General features: G+C 41.0%; 1 protein-coding gene across 1 annotated transcript in view; it reads right to left on the reverse strand.

The window, feature by feature from the left end:
• The window catches only part of ZNF654 (zinc finger protein 654), a 48,494-nt gene that overhangs the window by 28,501 nt on the left and 6,632 nt on the right, over positions 1-13,361 (reverse strand). The window contains 1 exon segment of the mRNA XM_064166916.1: positions 7,213-7,358. The gene's annotated coding sequence lies outside the window, so the exon portion shown is untranslated.

A 13,361-nucleotide genomic window follows, 5' to 3' on the forward strand; every position in this document is an offset into this window, starting at 1 on the left:
ACATCCTCCTGCGAACCACACTTTGTCTTAGCTTTTGCCTTAGCAGGTGCCAGAAGGGCCTGAGCAGCAACAGACTTGGACGCGTCTGCTGGAGGGTTTGAATTATTGGCGATCTGACCTGGAGCTTGTGAGTTCAAATCTGCCTTACATTTAGCAGCAGGATTTTGGTTCTGGTCTGCTGGCTGGGAATTCGAACTGGCTAAGCTGGTGTCACCAGTGTTGTCATTGTTATTAGGAACATTCTGATTTTGGGTACCTGCCTGTGCTCCTGGGACTCCTGCCAAACTCTGCCCGTTGTTTATATTTACATTCCCTGTGGGAACATTGGACGCCTTCCCAGAATCTGGAGAAGGAGGGGCAGAGGCTGGCAGGGGGGAAGCAGATAACTGTGTTCCCTTGTTTTGCTGTGAAAGAGACTGCATTTGAGACACAGAATTTTTCCTAGTTCTTACAGACGCTGGTTTTGAATTTTTCACACATAATGCCAAAATTAATATGAATATTAAAACTACAAGACATAAATTGACACACATCAGACTTGCCACAGTTTGTTTTGAGTAAAAATCACTACAAGGATTTGGCATCTCAGTTATAGGGTAAATTACTCTCATCAGCGCAGTGTTTAAAGCAGAATTTCTATTGATTGTAACATTAGACTGGATGAGGCACTTAGTGCCATGGTCTAGTTGAATGGTTAGGGCTGGGTGATAGGTTGGACTAGATGATCTTGGAGGTCTCTTCCAACCTGGTTGATTCTATGATTATTGAAAAGTGCTCCTGTAATGTTACTAGTAAGGTTTTCAGTGACATTAAAACCAGCATAATCAAGGATAAAATCACCCCAGGCCCAGAACATATCTGAAACCTTGGCTTTAGCCTTCTTATAAGCTAAATCAATAAAATAAGCAACAATTTGAGCTTTTATCCAACTAAATGCCAAGAAAACGAAACCAGACCAGTGTAACGCCCCAAACAAGTACAATAGCTGCTTTATTAGCTTCATTTTAATTCCCAGAGCTAATTACCAGTCACTCAAATAAATTTAGCCCCACGTTGGGAAAGCCAATTAAAAAATGTGATGGTTTGGGCATTAACTCGCCCCCCCCCCCCCCCACAAACACTTTTGAATTTGCCCCAGCTAACTCAGACGGCCTCTGGGAATATAAATGAAGCTATTTATTTTACAGCAGCAAATATACAAGCAGCTATTTACAATATATACAGTTATATACAGAAATATACAAAGGATAAACAATACAGAAGCACAACTCCCCTCCCAGAAACCTGAGTCCCCAGGAGGGGCTCTCAAACCACCCCAACACCTTCCCCGGCCCCTCTCAACCTTACCCCAGTTCCCAGGAAGAACAGAGGTGAAGCCAAGAGGTTAAGAAGGAAGGTTAGTGGCAGTGGGGTTAAGGAGATGTGGCTAGGTCTGAAGGCAAAGGCAGAATGAAAAAAACAAAATGGAGAATATTATCAAATGTTTTCCTCCTTCTTCCCAGAACTCTCAGTGGGACTGTGAGCGAAGAGACACAACCATGTTTACTTTTTCACTGCTCATTATCTAGTTCTTTTACCAGAACATTCCAGCTTGCTTCAAACTAGCACACTTCCCTTCCCTATAACTCTTTTGGTAACTCCCCTTACCTTAAATACCTTTTACTTATTCTTAAAGGTTTTTTTTTAACTTCCAAAATGAAGCAAAGCTATTCTTTGGGTGCAGGTCTTCCTCCCTACATCTAATTACTTTCTTTCTAAAAGGGGAAGAGAGGAAAGCATCCTATTAATGTATTTTTGTGTTAGGCTTTTTGGGCTCCAGGAAGCTTAAACTAGAACCAATACAGCACTTTCTACTAACAATTTTTATTCCATTTCAGCCTGTCTTGCTACAACACCCACTGAAGTTTCTCCACGAAGATGCAGACTTAAAGGTGGCATTCATTTCAAATTTCCAAATAAAAAGCCTTTTGCTATTCATTTCATACTTCCAAAAATGTATTTGAAGATCATTTTCAAAGAGAGAACTTCTGTGCAAATATAACTAATCCATCCTCTGTGTGGCATTCAAACTATATGATAAAACTTAAATTTTACCACCAACAAGGTTTAAAAAAAAAAAAATAGTTCTACATGCAGCAAAATGAATTTTCAAGCATTACCTCAAAAGAAGTAGCAGAGATTGAACTAATCCTTTCAGCAGCAACTAAAACTGCCTTATTTGTCATCATCTTAAAACATTTGCCTAGTATTTTAACTATTTTTAATACAGTGACTGAGACAATCATTATAGAAACATTATCAGGGTACGTAGGGATGCAACAAGAAAGGGAAAGGCCCTTTTAGAACCAAATCTGGCAAAGAAAGTAAAATAACAAGAAGGGTTTCTTCAAATACATCAGTAAGGTGAAAGAGAAAATGTAGGCCCACTGCTGAATGAGGTGGAAGCCCTGTCAAGAGAGGATGCAGGGAAGGACAAGTGCCTTTTTTGCTTCAGTCTTCACTGGTAAGACAAGCCCTCAGGAATCCCAGACCCTTCACCAGAGTCAATGATGTTAGAGAACACACAAATCCACAGGTTCTGATGGGATGCAGCCACAAGTACTGAGAAAGCTGGCTGATGTTGCTCTCCATTTTCAAAAGATCATGGAAAATGCCTGAGCAGTGGGGGAAAACCAATGTCATGTCACTCTTTAAAAAGAGCGAGAAGGAAGATCCAGCACACTACAGCCCAGTTAGACTCACCTCCATCCCTGCACAGGCAATGGAGCATTGAAGTAATTTTGGAAATCATCTACAATCACATGGAGATATCAGGAGCAGCCACCAAGGAGAGTAATCTACGATGGTGTGACTGAATGGGTATATGCAGTGGATGCTGTCTGCCTTGACTTTGGCAAATCTTTTGACACTGCCTTTCATTACAGCCTCACTGATAAAGTCAGGAAGCATGGGTTAGAATAGCAGATGGTGAAACGGGTTGAGAACCAGCTAAACGATAGAACTCAGAGGCTCACGACCAACAGCCAGTACAGTTGGAGACCCGTAGGTAGAGGCATTCCCTTGAGGTCAGTGCTGGGCCCAGTCTAGTTTAGCATCTTCATCAACAACCTGGATAAAGGGACAGTGTTTGCTGACAGTACAAAACTGGGAGGATTGGCTGATAGACCAGAAGGCTGTGCTGCCATTTATCAAGAAATGGACAGACCAGAGAGCTGGACGGATGGGAATCTAGTGAAGTTTACAAGGATAAGTGCAGAGCACTGCACCCGGGTAGGAACACCACCATACACCAGTACAGATTAGGGGTTGACCTGCTACAGTGGGATGCATTAAGAAAAGAGTGCCCAGAAGGTTGAGGAAGGTTCTTCTCCCCCTCTACTCTGCCCTAGTGGGAACACATGTGAAGTATTGTGTCCAGTTCTAGGCTCCCCAGTTAAAGAGGGACAGGAAAATACTACAAAGTCCAACAGAGGGCCACGTGGATGATTAAGGGACTGTCTAATGAGGAAAGGCTAAGAAACCTGGCGCTGTTTAGTCTGGAGAAGAAAAGACTGAGAGAGGATCTCTCACAAATATCGGAAGGGTGGGTGTCAAGAAGGGACCAGTCTCTTTTCAGTGGTGTCCTGTCACAGAACAAGGGGCAACAGACACAAACTGGAAGTTCCACCTCAACTTGAGGAAAACCTTTACTGTTTGATTGAGAGAGCACTCAAACAGCTAGAGAGTCTTTGCCTAGAGAAAGGCTTCCAAAACCTGCCTGGATGTATTCCTGCATGACCTGCTCTATGTGACACCACTCTGGCAGGTGTCTTGGACTCAATTTCCAGAGGTCACTTCAAACCTCTACTATTCTGACTCTAAAAGCATAATGGGAGAACTTGGTAAAATGCAGCTTTCTAGAGCTCAGGTCAGTTTAGGTCTTCACTTACGGAGACATACTTCCAGGTGATATTTGCAATTCAGTCAGTTCAGTCAAAAACTAGATAGTCGGATCTCATGGATCTGTAGACAGCACCAGCACACCTAATGGAGCAAAGCTGGAGGTGGGGAGATTCAGACTGGATGTGAGGAGTTCTTCAGTATGAGAGTGGCGAGAGCCTGGAATGGGTTGCCCAGGGAGGTGGCTGAGGCCCCATCCCTGGAGGTGTTTAAGGCCAGGCTGGCTGAAGCTGTGGGCAGCCTGATCTAGGGCAAGGTGTCCCTGGCCATGGCCAGAGGGCTAGAACTAGGTGATCCTTGAGGTCCCTTCCAACTCTGACTGATTCTATGATTCTAATACTGCTCTGCCTTAAGATTCTAAGGAATTTAATTTCTATTTGGAAAAAAGTAACTATCAGCTACTGCACTAATGTAGTCTGCAATCACTACTTGCAAAAGCAGTAGTGAACTTCAGAGAGAAGGACAACAGTGGAAGAGTTCTGAAAAACTGTGCATCTAAGAGATTTTAGAAACAGGACTGAATAGCAAAGGCTTTGCTCTTGTAACAGAAGAAAATACCAATAATTTTCTTAAAGATTACTCTAGACATTCTTTCTAAACTAAGAGGGAGAATAAGAAGAATGAGAAGGAGAAAGTAGAAGGTGACTCTTGAAAGAAGTTCCAGCACTTCCAACCTGTAGGTTTTTGAGTCAAGCTCTTATTGATGGCAATTAACTTCCTGACTACAGCACTTAGTCATTTGTTGTGACACCTCTTGAAAATCTGCCTTTTGTTTTATGGACAAGGAACTCTTTTGCAGAACAATCAAATTATTTGCAGTTGTGCCCAAATTTAAAGTCTAAGTTCAAGATATTTGAACACCCAAAGTATCCCTACAAATGATACAATTTCTCTCCAGGTTAGGCCCTTGAATCTCAGCTCAACTATGGAATGAAGAAAACTGACTAGTATCCAAATATTTTTTTCCTGAAAAACATTGGGTCATTTCATGTTGATAAACAAAATTTTTCAGTATACTTGATTGTCAAGAAAGATCAGGCACAAGTCATGTCACGATCTGGAATCACCCAAGGCAGAAATCAAGTAAGACAAAACTGGCTATAGTGAAAGATGCATACAAACATCCATTTTAATGTGCTTGGGCAGATTTTAAAAGACTAGTATCTTAGGGAAAAAACCACAAAACTGGAAAGGGATAGCGAACAAGTGTGAATTACATTTCTCTTCCCTATCAGTGCACCTGCTTCACATTCACGTCAGATTAATAAAAGGAAGCTATCAAAATATTTGCATTTCCTCAGGACCAAACTCCATTCAGTTAAAATCACTATAGTCAGTTGGCCCTGTCATCTTAAACCAGTCTGCAGCATTGCACATCCACATTTACATCCATCCATTCATAATGATGATGTCTCTGGATTTATCATGTAACTGCATTGCTATCACTGGCAGCAGAGCATTGCCTAAGAACATTAAGAGTATGTTGGCACCATTATCAAAACCTCCTGATACTAACAGCAATACAGATACTGCTTCAGTTGTGATGGATACCAAGGCTGCTATGAATAGGAAATGCAACAGTCATTACCATTAATAGTATGCCTGGTTACCAAGGAAATCTTACTCAAGTATGACAATACAGTCAGGCATATTTTTGCTCTCAAAGAACTAAGGCTTAATGCATAAGACATTTTCAAAAGAGACCGAAGTAAGGTTTCCCAGCAACTATTAATCCCCAGGATTCCTTTATATCACATGCAAAACTGCACCCTTCAAACAGAGTTCGAAGGAAAAATAAACTGGAATTTTGGAATGAAGGAAAAACTCAGGGAGTAAACCTAGTTCCAGAAACCAAGACGGGCAACTGTGACAGGAAACCAACAACCAATCCACTTCTCTTTGTCAGGAAGTGACCACCCTACATACAAATACCTGGATTTCTCCATTTTTCCTCCCAAGCTCTGATACTTAAAAGTATATAAGAATGTGGTTTGAACTTTGAGTGTTTTCTCTAAAAGTCTAGGAGGGAAAACCAGAAACCAGGCAGTCACCAGGTTTTAATGTAACTGCTAGTTATTCTCCAATAATTCCAGTTTTTAAAAATGGGGGTCTTATGGTTCCATTAAGTAGTCCCAGGTCACATAGCTTCACATACACACACAACACAATAAATCTCTTTGGTGAAGTTTCAACACTTGAAGACAGCATATACCCTGTCAGTGTACAGAATAAAGCCTGGGATTTTAAGTAATTAGTATTAATAGCTCAAGAATGGTGAAAAGGGTAAGTCAACCCAGTTCTCCTGACCAAGCAAACTGGGAGAGGAAGACTATGAGAGCACTCACTTCTGATGACTAGATGAGGCAGAAGCAAGACACTTGCACAAAAAAACAACTCTGAACAAAGCACCACTCAACAAAAAGTTTAACCAGATGGACAAATAAATCTACTTCACTCAAACCAAACTCACAATAAATCTACTTTTTAGGGGTTTGTTCCCATATGCTGAGAGATCAAGTACACTGCACCCCAGCTATGTATATCCATTTTTCCTGCTTCCATTCATCACTGAGGTTCTGAAAACTGAAAAGTAGGTTTTTAGAACAAGAGAAAACTCCAACAAAACAACACTCCTACTTACCTATCCTGACTATCCTGACACTTTCAGCTTTCATGTGGGAAAAACACTGATGCATCAATTTTAAAAAATTGATATTATAGCAGGATTTGTGAGCTAACATTCTGCAGTTCAAGTTAAACATGCCCTCTGGTCAGTTAACTACGTAACAAGTAATTCTCTTTAGCATTTTAATGACTCAAACATTAAAATATGTTTTAAAATTGAGTCACTTCTTCAATACTACAAGAAATTGATCTTAACAAATACTTAACCTATTACATCACTGGAGGTAGAACAGTAAAAACTTAAGATAATTTACAATTATGTACTGCCAAACACTGGTCTTCAAATACTGCAAAATATTCCAAAAAGAAATTTCGCTGTGTTCACTTGTCTCCTAAGATTGTTCATTTTGCCAGTAAACCCTTATGACACAGCACTGCAATACTCAGCTTAAATATTTAACAAGGACAAAACTAAGTTCTCAGTTTTGTATCTTCAGTTAGCAATTCTTGGTTCCATGTAGCTACATCACCTAGGAAAGTCACTTTTTTAAAAGCTCTGCGAATTTCAGAGATCCTTTTGCTGTTATAGAAGTACCACAGACAGCCTGTAGGGTAAAGGAAGTAATAAAATGTTTCAGAAGTACTTACAAAGCTAGGCTACTCAATACGTATTGTACGTGCTCACAGTCAGCTGGGAACGACACACAGGCAGATGTGAAACAACAGAGTGCAGTCTGAAGCACCTGAAGCTGAGGCAAAGGAACCTGCCATCTTCCAGCATAGTCTTCAACAACCTAACAACAAAAACATTGATATATTACAATGGAAAACATTAACTTTAGGCAGAAATAGTAAGCAGTTAATACTTTACCCTCTTTCTCCCTCAGAAGTAGGATTGGCAACCAAAACAACCTATTTTGTATTAGAACTTAGAAACCTGTTTTGTATTAGACCTTAGAAACTAAATAGAAACTTTGACCTACATTACAAAAGATACACCACTAAGGACCTTCAAATACTCTTTTCAGAGGGTGAGGCAGGAAAAACTTTCTTCTCATACAGTATCACACAGACACTATGCTCTGCATTTAAACACAAGTTTCCATTTTGCAAAAGGATGCAAATTTAGGTCTCTAACAATAGCCAGACGTTCCATTCCAAACGTTTCCAAGAGGGAAGCGAGTAGCCTACTCTTGTAACCTCCATGTCTGCAGTAAAAGGCACAAATACACCAGTAACACTTTCTTGTCTGATCAGCAAGAAAACTTGGCCTTTTTTATGGAACTAAGGTTAGTTACACCCAGATCTACAGTCTCAGAACTGCACTGCTATTTAGAGAGAAACATGAGGGTGGAACATAGGTGTTTTGGTGGAATAAACAAATAAAAATCCTTGCTTGGTCATCTAGTCAACCTCATAATAAATGCAGATCTCTGGCACTACATATGCCCACAGCGGGAAGCTCAATAACCCAGCACCATTTACGTATCTCTGCACTGAAGCCTCTGAAATGCCCAGTTCATTTAGAGCACTCTATGTGTAGCACACAGAACCAAGTTCTACCTGAAGTACACAATAAAACTGACGTCTGTAAGGCATCTACCAATTCTGTGACAGCCCAGTCGTTATGCTGCCATTTCCCAGCAAACAGAAGGCTGAGTTTTGGGTCATCTCTCCTCCTTTAATCAACATCTCAACTCATGCAGTATTGTAAGACTGAAATTTTTTTCCACACTCTAGGGCACTTCTTCAGGTGAGGAAACCTAATTGAGAAAGTAAGAAGGTGGCAGGGAAGCACAATGTCATTAGCTATGTTGTAAAGAGAAAGGTAAAGCACATCACAGCATAGGGAAGAGGCAAGTAACTGACTTTAAAAACCCCTGTTAAGTGCCCATCCTAGTTACACCTGGCCACCGAGAGCCAAGATAGTCAAAGCATGGCCTAAAAAAATCCTACATATCCCACTTCCGATTTCTTTTGGATTTAAGAGTCCGTGAATGCCACTTAGCTTTATCTAACTCTCCATGAAGTAAATAGAGGACTTACAAGTCAGGTTAAGAGGCCCACATCTGTAGTTCTAAAGCTGCTGCCTTAAACACTAACGCTCTGCAGCACAAACAAGCCAGTGTCCCACGTTCAACAGCCTGGTTGTAGCTTTTCAAAAGCAAAGCAGCCACCGATATTGGAACTGGGAACTTCTTCTCCGCAAAAACAGCTGAGATTGACTTACATTCCGTAGGCAGATTCTAACTTTTTGCCAAATTTTAATAATTTCTGTTTAAAAATCTGTTAGCTAGAATTAGCAATATTTTTACACAAGGTCCTTTGTATAAGAAAACACAAAAGACACGGAAGAAACAAAGTAAACAGAGAGAACAAATCTCCTTTCGTATTTTTTACCTTCCAAACAGTCACAATGCAGAAATAAAACACCAATTCTCATCACAGAATCAACCAGGTTGGAAGAGACCTCCAAGATCATCCAGCCCAACCCAGCACCCAGCTCTATCCAGTCAACTAGACCATGGCACTAAGTGCCCCAGCCAGGCTTGGACTCAACACCTCCAGGGACAGTGACTCCAACCACCTCCCTGGGCAGCCCATTCCAATGCTAACAACTTCCTCCTAACACCCAGCCTAGACCTCCCCTGGCACAACTTCAGACTGTGTCCCCTTGTTCTGTTGCTGGTTGCCTGGGGGAAGAGCCCAACCCCACCTGGCTACAACCTCCCTTCAGGGAGTTGTAGACAGCAGTGAGATCACCCCTGAGCCTCTTCTTCTCCAGGCTAAACAACCCCAGCTCCCTCAGCCTCTCCTCATAGGGTTTGTGTTTCTGGCCCCTCCCCAGCCTTACTGCCCTTCTCTGGACACCTTCCAGCACCTCAACATCTCTCTTGAACTGAGGAGCCCAGAACTGGACACAGCACTCAAGGTGTGGCCTGACCACTGCTGAGCACAGGGGAAGAATAACCTCCCTCATCCTACTAGCCACACTATTCCTGATCCAGGCCAGGATGCCATTGGCTCTCCTGCCCACCTGGGCACACTGCTGGCTCTTCTTCAAACTTTTATCTACCAGTAGCCCCAGGTCCCTTTCTTCCTGGCTGCTCTCCAGCCACTCGTTCCCAGCCCGTAGTGCTGCTTGGGGTTGCTGTGGCCAAAGTAGAGAAACCTGCACCCTTGACCTCTGCCCACCCATCCAGCCTGGCACGTCCCTCTGCAGGGCTCTCCTACCCTCCAACAGATCCACAGCTGCTCCTAGTTTGGTGTCATCTGCAAACTTACTGATGCTGGACTCAATCCCTTCGTTCAGATCATCAATAAAGATATTGAACAGGACTGGGCCCAGCACTGATCCTTATTTTAAGCAATAAGACTATGTTTTGCTAATTACAAAGTAGGAACAATTTACAACAGTAAGCAGTTGGATTCAGCATATGCAGGGGTGCAGTGGTACTTGGGAAATAGAACAATCCAAGCATATAAAATGATAGTCTCCGACCATCCAAAAGCAAGACAACATTTCCACAAAATATCTACCATTATAAATCCCAGTGCTCATGGCAATGAGCAAGCAAAATTCAATATTAGGAGAGTAATAAGACAAAACCTGTAAGAACTTTAACTGCTCAAAACCACAGCACACATATCCATAGACCTGCAGACTGGCTTGCTACCTAAATATCCTTGTTTCAAAATAGAATACAGAAGGCCCAAAGAAATTTTAAAGGTGGGCATGAAATGCTAAGCAGTAAGATAAAGTTTCACCTAAGAATCAACGCAGCTAGCTAGGACACTTTAGGTTGTAAAGAATTGACAAGCACAGGGGGAATGCCGAACAAGGTTGGCAAACAATTAAAATATGTTACAGGAGGCAATTCTTCAAAGTGTGCAATTAAGCTGTGAAGCTCCTTGCTAAAGGAATGCTGGGGCTACTTCAGTTAGAAGCATCTGCATGAGATGAAAAACCTATCCACCAAAACTTACAGATTTTAGCTGAATTGAAAATTGTTAGAGGGGAAAGTTACTGCATTTGCTTATCCTCCTCTCTAGTTAGGCACATACAAAATTCTGGTAAGATTTTGGTCCTAGTGTTATTGTGTTGCTTCTGCAAACAACGAACATTCAACATCAATACAAGAAAAACTCATGCTGAAGATAACAGACATTTGGCAGGGGTTGAGTTGAATCTGCTGCTGATACTCATACCCATGCTGCCATCATGCCAGCTGCAAAGTGGAAGTGCTGGCTGCAGCAAAGTATTGTGGGGCTTTAAGTTCAGATTGTAACATTAGAGGTTTCCTGTTCTGGTTGCTGCTTCCAGTTTTGGGGTGCTGGTCTTTTCTGCTGGGCTGGCTGCTGCATACTTGGGTCGAAGGAACTGTTTTATCACTTTCTGCTGCTACTTTTGCTTAGCTAATCATAAAGCATGTGATCTCGTTAAAAATCCTTATCTCAATCCAGAGTGTTATTGGGGATTTTGTTTGGTGTGTTAGGTTTCTTTTTTGTTGTTGTTGTTGGGGGGGGGGTGTGGGGGTGTTTTTTTAAACCCTTCCCTCCGATTTTTGTGAGGAGAATGAGGCAGGGCTTATGAGAGCAGCCTGTGTTAACCCAGTCCCTGGAAGGTACAGTCCTACTGCCCACACTTTTTAAAGGCCTACACAGTCCTGCTAACTGCCCTCGATGCACTTACAGCACTCATCTGAACCCAAAGCAAGCTGGTTCAGGAACTAATTGGCAGAAAGCAGCCATCTCCCTGAAAAAAAAGCCATCAGTCACTGCATCATTTCTTCGTGGCCTGTCAACTTGCCACAGAAATACCAGAGACTGCACAGAAAGGAAGACAAATGAGAGCAACATTGCCTCATTTTGGTAGTTTGTCTGCAAGTTAAATGTATCCACAAAATGTTCACAGCAACAGCCCTCCCACACCAAAGCAGTCAGGAAGAAAATGGATAGCAGGTTTTTTTTCTTTTACTATGGATATTTGGAATCACACATTTAGCAGTGCCAGGGGTAAAAGTAAGTCCAAAATCAGTAAATTCTCTGCAAGCTTGCAACAATCACCAGGGAAAGGGAAAAAAAAACAAAAATAGTTCAACTAAGTACTAAAATTCCAAATCACACTCCACACATTCTATATGGAAGGCAGAGGAGAAATATAAATGTATATTTGTTTTACAAATCTATGTACACCTCAGTGACTGTTTCTAAGTAATCTCATGGAATGACTTTTTCTGTAATAGAAATTAACACCTTTTACATTCAAAATGTTCAACATGCCACACTGTAAACCAGAACACAGGCAGATATTTATACCAAACCAGAAAGAAACAAACAAAACCACCCCACAAATAAAATACTAAACCAAACTTGACTACTTCTGACACGTATTTCTAAGGAAAGCAAAAGTCAAAGGGCATGCATATGTTCACTGTCATACTGCTGTGTCGTGAGAGCACTTTAAAAAATCTGATTATGCTGCTTGAGTCCTATAAACTGTAAAGTTTATCACTGCATTTTTAACAAGCACACCAATTTCAGCATAATGAAGTCTGACAAATAAGAAGCACATAATATTGTCAAAACAAAGTTCTTTATCCAATACACAATGCACAAAATCAGAAAGGAAACTGTATTTTTACATGACTTCCTGCAACATTTCCCTTCAAGAACTGCTAGAGAGCAATTTTTATGTACTTAAGACTCTCCATGCATAATTTCCCAGTTAATCTTTACTTTTTACATTTCTATGAACCACGAAGAAAGCGTAAGGTCTTCTGTTTTCCGTTTCTTTTTCACTGTAGATACAAATATTGGCAGGGAGGCTGAAGCTTCTTTCTGACCTGTTACCTCCCCCCCGTTCAACCCCATCTTTCTCCCACTCCAGCAGACTATTTCCCCTTATTATGTTCGCCTATCTCAGGGGAAAATCCATGGTTCAGATGTGTCCCATGAAGCACAAAAATCAAGATCAGCCTTAACAGTACCCTGTAGGAGGTTTCTAAACACACAGCAAAAGCAGCTAAACCATAAAATAACAAGTTTAATTATTAATACCTGAACCATCACAAAAAAGGTTTTTCCTGGAATATTGTTTCAGCTTTAAGCATAGACATATATTTTAAGCGATTAAACACATATACACACACACATATAGACATAGTGATCTGACTATATTCCAAGCACACAGAGGAGAAATAACATTGAAAATAACCACATTTGCAAATACGGGGGACACAAAAGAGACATGTTCTATGAAATGCTAGGCGTAAAGTTGCTACAGCGTCTTCTGTCCCTTCCCACAGCCACCAAAAAAAGAAACTAAAAAGAAATAAAAGGTTTTGCCATGACTAGGATTTCAAATTAACTCCCATAACATTTTGTGAGATTTAACAGCAAAGGAAGTCAACACAGGATTAAAACCACAACCATTCTGCAGGTACTTCTGTTCTCAGAAAAAGAAAGCTGGAAGGTAAATATAGTAGTTGTCATTTGCCATATTAAGCAATATAGCTGTTGCCACAGAATAGAATGAACTAAAAATAATTTTAAATGCCCAAAAAGGAGCATGCTTGAAAAGTCTCATTGAAAAGTAAATCCCATAATTGAGCCAAACATCTACTCTCTCTGCCTGTTCACCAGAAATATCAGAGCATCTTGGGTCCTGAAGTTCAGTTCTAAAAGAGAACTGGAGTAACACTAAATCTGCTTTACCCAGAAATATACAAGAAATAATCACACTTTTTTAACTGTCTTTTTAAGCTACTTAGCTTTGTTGTTTCCTCATATAAAAT

The sequence above is a fragment of the Pogoniulus pusillus genome, chromosome 28 (genome assembly GCF_015220805.1).
Source record: "Pogoniulus pusillus isolate bPogPus1 chromosome 28, bPogPus1.pri, whole genome shotgun sequence".
Lineage (NCBI taxonomy): Eukaryota > Metazoa > Chordata > Aves > Piciformes > Lybiidae > Pogoniulus > Pogoniulus pusillus.